Here is an 8,065-nt window from a genome sequence, read left to right as displayed (position 1 = left end):
ATACACCTCCAGGTTTTACCAATGCATATCTTGAGAATAAGGGAGGGAGCCACAGCATCTCGTGTATCTTTTCAGAACAAAAGCTAATGTTACATTAATCCAGACTTTCAAAAATAAATTCAAATATCCTGGTATTCCGTCAGTATAACAGTTTTGAATTATCCTAGCAATAAGACCAGCTGAATTCTTTACTGCGCTTAGCTAACATAAACAAAATAATGCCTGCCTCTCTTTATCTTTCCTGAAATCAGTCAATAAGTGTTGTATAAGCTGAAATAGCATTTTAATTAATGAGCATAAGCAGCCAGATAACTGAGAACTTGAAAACTGAGTTTATGTCTCACCTGATGTTCTATTCTTATCACCTACAACACTGCTAAATAAAACCTCTACTCATTCTTCCGTTGATTCTACAAATAATTATTTACACCCGCTATGTGTTAAATGTCTTGGTAGGAGCTGGGTGTTCAAAGACTTAAAAACAAACAAACAGATACACAAAATGAAATAAAACACCACTATCCCTGACTTTTAGTAGTTCCTATTGTGGAAACAAAAATATAACTACGTAATAAAAATATGACGCTATTACAGAGGTATGTACAAAATTGTATAGAAATACATCATAAAGCTACCTCTAGAGAAGCTAGAAAGAAATCACATAGACTGTGTCTCATGTTGGTGTTTTCCAGGTGTCAGAAAAGGATGCGCATAATGAAGGATGTGAGCAAGAATACAGAACTGTGAACTGAAATATTTGGGAACAGATATTGGTAAGGAGGCTTGGGTTCATATTACAGAGTGGTCTCTATATTATGTTAAGAAATGTACTTACATTCACTCTAAATAATGAAGAGTCTTTTAAGGCTTATGAGTAGAGGAGCTGAGAAGATCAGATTTGGATGTGTACAAACCACTCAGAGTTATAAACAATAAATTCCGGGCAACAAGACTTTAACAAGGAGAAACAAACAGGGCGCTACTGAAAAGATGAAAACCTGAACCAAGAAAACTGCAGTGGGGATGAAGAGGAAGGGGATGGAGATTAAGTTCCTCAGCCCTGAGACACGACAGTATTTATCCATGCCTGTGTCCATCCATGCCCCTCCCTCAGCAAGCTCTCCTCTAAACTGTTCCCATATTCTACAAGTTTACCATTTACCCCTATAAAAATTATGATGTATTTCAGGCATACAGAGGCAATAAGGACTAATGTAATAAAACACCTGTGAAACCACTACCCTGTTTAGGAAATAAAGCATTAATACCGATGAAGGCTTCTGTGTGGCTGTCCATGTTGCTACATGCAGCTTTTGTTCTTTGATTTTTATTGCTTAGTAGTGTTTTACTGTATAAACCTACCAAGATTTATTCATTCATCTCTTGTAAATACCTTTAGAATGTTTCCAGTTTTTTGCTGTTACATGCAATGCTGCTATAAAAATTATTGTTTTGTCACTTTCTATGCATGTGTGAGGTTTTCTAGGTATGAACACAGGAACAGAATCCCTGTTCGAGTCTGCATTTTCACTTTCATTAGGTATCAACACATTGTTCTCCAAAGTAATTATACCCATTACACTCTCACCAGCAAATTTTAAAAATTAAATTAAATTTTAAAATAAATAAAACAAAAACTCTTGGTGTTTTGCAACTTCACCAATACTCAGTATTGTCAGACTTTCAAGTTGTTGCCAGATTGTGTCAGGACTTTTAAGCCGCTGAGGGTTCTTTGGCTTTTGCTCTAAGTAAGATGGGAAGCCACTGGAGGATTTTGAATAGAAGGATGAAATGATCTGACTAAGCAGGATCATTCTGGCCACCGGGTTGAAAAGAGACTATACGGAGGTAAAGGGATAGAACCTGTGAGACTAGTTAAGTGGCTGTTGCACTAATCTATTCAAAATATGATGGAGGATTAAACCAAGGTAGTGGCAGTGGGGGAGTGAGAACTGAAAACATATCCAGACTCTAGATACATTTAGAATGTGGCAACATTTTGAAAGTAAAGACAGTGGATTTGCTGTTAGTGTGTGAGAGACTCCAAGGTTTTAGCATGAGTAACTGAAAGAATCCAGTTGCTGTCTACTAAGATGCGGAGGAATGCAGAAGGAACAGGTTTGGAGGAAAGATCAGGAATCAGCTTTGGGCTTGATACGTTTGAGAAGAATATTAGATCTCCACTTGAATATAGGGAAGTTTAGAATTAAGATGATAGTTCAGAACTAGAGTGTAAATTTTGGGGACTTTATCATATAGACAGTATTTAAAGTCCTGAGACTAGTAGAGGTCACCAAAAGAGTATTGTAGTCAGAGAAGGTCCGTGAACTGAGCCCCATATTTATTTATTTATTTATTTGCGGTACGCGGGCCTCTCACTGCTGTGGCCTCTCCCGTTGCGGAGCACAGGCTCTGGACGCACAGGCTCAGCGGCCATGGCTCACGGGCCCAGCCGCTCTACGGCATGTGGGATCTTCCCGGACCGGGTCACGAACCCGTGTCCCCTGCATCGGCAGGCGGACTCTCAACCACTGCGCCACCAGGGAAGCCCTGAGCCCCATAATTAATGGGAGATAAGAGAAACCAGCAAAAGAAACAGGAAACAGAGGAGGAAAGCTAAGACAGTGGCTGTGCCAGAAGTCACAGAAAATGTGTCCTCTGTTGCTGGTAGATCAAGTGGGTTGAGAACTGAGATATGATCGTTAGATTTAGCAGCATGAAAGTTATCGCTGATTTCTCAGCAGAAGTTTTAGAGCTGTGGTGTGGGTGAAAGCTCAACTAGAGCATTTTATGAGAGAACAAGGAGAGGAATTAATTATTCTTTGTATTATTTTTGCTGTAAAGGGGAGTAGGGAAATAGGGCTCCAGCTGAATGGTGGATTGGGGATAAAAGAGTTTTTTTTTTTAATATTGGGAATGTATTTAGCATATTTACGTGCTGTGGGATGATCCAAAAAAGAAGTAAAAAATGATGATGCAATAGCGAGACGAGACATTCTGGAGGGATGTCCTTGAGTAGGTGGAAGGAGATGGGACTAGTGGACAAGTAAAAGGAGTATGGATAGTTATTTCATCAGTTGTGGCCAAAGGGAAGGCAGAATAAACGGGCATGGATGTGGGCTGAGGGATAGAAGTGATGGTGGGAGTGTGTAGAGTTGATGGTTTCTCAGTGAAATAGGAAATAAGCATCAGCTGAGAGTGTGGAAGAGGGAGAGGTGTTAGAAGTTTTAGTAGTGAGGATAAGGTATGGAGTAGTGACCTAGGAGAAACACACTGGGAATTATTCTTTCTGATATTTAATATGTCTTTGATTATTTCAGTAAACTGGTCTCCTACTTTCTGTCCTTGCCCCAAATTGATTCTTTTTAAACAAGATTATGTCACTCTACTCAAAACCTTCCAATAGGTACACATCTTGCTCAGAGTCAAAGTTCCTCATATCTCCTACAAGGCTCTACACTATCTGTACCCAAATTGCCTCTCTAAACTCACCTACAACTGCTTTTTCCGTCGCTCACATCATCAAGGCAGGAAACTGTGTCTATTTTGTTCACTACTATATCCCCAGCAATTACAACAGCGCCTAGAACATAATATGAGTAGGTACTCTAAATATTAGTTCGGTAAATGAAGTGGCAGAATTTTAGTGGTAAACTAAGAAGAATATAAGCAAAGTCATCCAAATTACAGCCTTTTTCTAAACTTGTTGGCTTTGTTGGGACATATGGGTAATGATGTCTTTTTTTGTTATTAACTGGGACAGTTTGGGGCCAGACAAGTATTGTGTTATTTAAATGCTGCTGAAACTTGCATATATCTTTGACTCAAAAAATTTAAGAGATGGCAGTTCAGGATATTTTTTGTCCTGCATGTTGAGGTACATAAAGTTTATACTTCATGTATGTTTATATTTAGGCATGGGCTAACATAATCTAATGTCATTCAATGCAACAAACAGCCAAGGTGGATAAAAGTATGAAATTTGCTGTTAGGGATGTTGTTGAATAGGTTATGGTTGTTGTTCTTTTTACATTTCATTATCCTCCCATTATGAGACTAAAAGGAGAAAATTCTTCATAGTCCTAGACTGAGGAATAGTGCTTCTTTTATCATTATTTTATGAATATTGCAAATCATGTTAACTGATTCTGTTCCTTTCTTTTCCTTGGCTGTTAGGACATGTAGACACAGGGAGAAGTTAACTACCAATGCATTGCAGTTCTCGAGGATTTATACTGCCCACATTCAGACACTCTCCTTACTTTCTCCCCACCACCCACCCCACACCAGTCTGCTAAGCCAGTTAGCACTCTGGGATCTGCAGAACCCTTCCCTTTCTAATTCTAATTCTAATGTTTGTTTGGTTTTTTTTCTCCCAATGCTGCTAGTATGAAATTGATGGTGAACGCTTATCAGATTAAATTTATGTGAAAGAGTGATAGTAGTGAAATAAGGATAATAGAAGAGACAAGAGCCTCAGAAACAGAAAAATGAAAGAGTAATATCTCACCCTGGTCATCTTAATGAATGTTAAGAATGAGGAAGGGGCAGATATAAGAAGAACAAAGGAAAAGGTAGACTAGAAAAAAGAAACAAGAAAGAACAAGAACCTCAAAGAGGGTAGGATAATTGCACATTTATCTTCTTTTAGAGTCCAAAAACAGATTGTGTCAGAGGTGGGAAGCACCTGCTCATCTATGTCTCCTGTCACCACACACCTTCCTTTCCCACCCCATTTTGAGCCAAAGCTATCAGGGTCAGCAGAATTAAACTAGCACGAGAACACCAGTCTCTACTTCTTGTCATTTTTTATTCTGTTCTTTTTTCTACTTTTACTTAAGAAGTTAAATGTTTTAGCTCAGACTCTGATATAAATTTTTTCTGTGTCATGCCACTAGGCTGCAGAACATGATTGTTCTGGAGAAGATTCTCTCAGTAAGTTGATATTTTAGCAATATTCACCTCCTATTTCACCAAGGTTCTTCTTAGGAACAAGGACTATAGCAGGTGTATTCTCTGTAATTTTAGAGCTAAAACTCATTTTAGGAGAACTTTAAGGTGAATATGTTTTTCAAAGGAATTTGTCTCTCCTTAGAAGAAGACTTAAATTGATTAAGCATAGAGACTATAATAATCACAAAAACACATATAAAGCATTTATATGTATCAGGTGCTGCTCTCAGCATTTCACATGAATTAATTAATTCAATCCTTACAACAATCCTGTAAGGCAAGTACTATTACTATCCCCAATTTAGCGATGAGGAAACTATGACATGCCCAAGGTCCTGCAACCTGTAACCGGAGTACCCAGGACTCACACCAAGGGAGTCTGGCTCTACAGCTTGGGCTCTTAACTACTCCATTAGACTCAGATAAACTTTTGTTGGATGAATAAATGGGTGAATTAAAAATGAAAGGATAGTTAAATTCAGGTTTTTTAGATACATTTCTTGATACATATTTTGTTGAACTAGGAGCCTTGGTGTATGTGAGTTTTAAATTAATATCTAGAGATCCAGAAAAACACAAAAAAACTCTATACCTGCGTGAGTGAATGTGTGTAAGTATGTGTGTGTTGTTGTTTAATATTGGAAGGTTTGCACACTAGATATCTTTTGAGGACTCTTGGAGAATTGGGACCAAAATTGGACCTAGCAATCATAAGACAACTTAGAAGAAGAATCGGGGCTAACAATTTAAGAACCTCCAGAAAGTAAACAGAGAATGTGGATTGAAAACAAATTATTTTATTTTGGTAACTGATTGAATGTTTTTGGAAATAAGACTTAGTAGCCCTTTCTTTCTTATCTTTCTTTGGTCTGGCCAAGGAGAGGGTAATGATACATAAGCCCAGAAAATATTGAGAGAAGGATTATGTATGATTTTGGTGAATTTGTACCTTGCTAGAAGACTTTGTCTGTGTATAAGGCTGCTCTATCAGAGTTCATAGAACCATTTGCAGAAGGAATCTGATAGTACACGGCACTGGGCTCATACAGTTCTTTGGATTCTATAAGGCAACACCACCATTGTGATAGGTATGTTTTTGAACAATTAAAGTGATGGATTTGATATTTTGAAAAGCTGAGAAGTCAGTTGGGCTCTTTTGTTTTTAACTAACAGTGCTTTCCAAGTTGAGAGGGAGGTAGATTTTTTTTCAATATGTGATGTATGTGTCTTCTTAAAAGCCATTATCAATGTAGAATGGAACTGTACCCTTGTAGGGCAGCACAAGTTAGATATAATAGTATTCTTTGTTAAGTTTCAAGTTAGTCACCATGAACTGTAAACTTGCTAGGGTGGATATCCTGGGATATTTAACCCACATATTGCTGCTCAACATTATCTTCTTAGTCTTTTGCTGGTGCAGGAATTTTCATAGGACCTAGAAATATGATCCATCCCCATTGCTTCCATCGTGTTAGATATGACCCTTCCCCCAACCTTTCTAGATTGTGACATCAGATAGATTGTTTTCTTTTCAGCTTTGTGTCATCTATAAATTTGATGAGCTTGCCTTTTCCACGTTATAGAGACATACATCAAATAAGGAAGAGTTATGGGCAGAACATTATAGTTCTTTGGCAATAATAAGCAAAAGCTACAACTTATTAAGAAATTTTTAAGCTAAACAACTAATTTTTGGACTGACCTACTCATCTTAAATGTGGTGATTAATTTTATTGCCAGCTAGGAGATTAATAAAAGACATATTAGAGACAGTAGAATGCATTAAGATATGTTATGGTTATGTGAGATAAAAATCTAATATTTTGAAAGAAAATGAAACTTCAAAATTGAATTTTAATACATCTAAAAGAAATTACATTAAACCATCTTTGCAAATTATTGCATCCTTTACAGTGTATAAATAACAAAGAACAGGTACTCAATAAGCATTAGATGACTGAATAAAAATAATAAAATGAAGGCTACCTTCCTTGAAATTAGTTTATTAGTAAGATAGGCATTCTTTAAAACGTACCTAGAGGGCTGCATTTTTTGCATAATGCTTTCACTTTAAAACTGTTCTTATTGTGTCACTCTCATACACACAACCTTTCAGTGGCTTTCTGTTCCCTACCCAATTATTTGCATGGATTCTAAGCCTTTCTATAATTTGACTTCAACCTGTGTGCCCTGTCTCCATGCCCACTAACTTGCTTCTTCCTTTATAATTAAGACAGTCTCCTCATTGTACCCCAGACACACCACGTGCCCAGTCTTGTTAACTTGGTTCAAGTCCTCCAGGCCTAATGCTTTTTGCTTTCCGGTAAATTTATCCAAATCTTGTCCATTCTTCAAAGCCCAGCTCAATTCCCACCCTCTCCCTAGCAAGTTTTCCACTATAGCTCCAGTCTTCATCTGTCTCCCTCTTCTCTGACATCGTTCAATTATTCATTCAATGACTATTTGGATGCTAAGTGCCCAACATTGTGCCAGCATCAGGTATAAAAGACATTGTACCTGCTTTTGTAGTCAGACTGTCTGCATTTGAATTCTTACTATGAAATGTAGTAGCTTTTTGACCTTAGCAATATCTTAACCTCCTTACACCTCTATTTCCTCATTTTTAAAATGGGGTAATAATAATACCTATGTGGTTGTTGTTACTGCAGAAGATAATTATTTAAAGCTTTAAGAGCAGTGCTTTATTCAGCAAAATGTTTGATGAATGCTTGTTGTTTTGTTATTGGAGACAGAATAATAGTAAACAGTCAATTGCAATTGAGAGTAATGAGTGCATTGATAGAATTGGGCACAGGATTCTGTGAAACCTGGGGCATGTAACCTAACCTTAGAGATCAGGACAAGTTTCCTGGAGGAAGTGATTCCTAAGCTGAGGTCTGAAGCATGAGTAAAACACCTACAGCCCTCAACTGTCTGTACCAATCAGCAACTGTATGCTCAACTTTATATGTAACAGCTTATTTTCATAAGTTTCCAAGGACTGTTCTTCATGGAATTGGTCTTAGTGAACCCATTCTTTATTCATAATGCTGCACACACAATTCTTTCCCCAAAACAGAACCCATACCCCCACCCACACCCAGCATTCTTG

The 8,065-nt window shown here is 37.6% G+C and overlaps 1 long non-coding RNA gene across 1 annotated transcript in view; it reads left to right on the top strand.

Annotated features, from left to right (window-relative positions):
• Positions 1-719: 719 nt before the first annotated feature.
• The window catches only part of LOC115856692 (uncharacterized), a 116,956-nt gene continuing 109,610 nt past the window's right edge, over positions 720-8,065 (top strand). The window contains exon 1 of the long non-coding RNA XR_004040945.2: positions 720-773. This is a non-coding gene — a long non-coding RNA (uncharacterized lncRNA). The remainder of the gene's footprint in view (positions 774-8,065) is intronic.

The sequence above is a fragment of the Globicephala melas genome, chromosome 17, assembly GCF_963455315.2.
Source record: "Globicephala melas chromosome 17, mGloMel1.2, whole genome shotgun sequence".
Classification (NCBI taxonomy): domain Eukaryota; kingdom Metazoa; phylum Chordata; class Mammalia; order Artiodactyla; family Delphinidae; genus Globicephala; species Globicephala melas.
The sequence above is the reverse complement of the archived record's forward strand: the minus strand, read 5'-3'. Positions and strand labels throughout refer to the sequence as shown.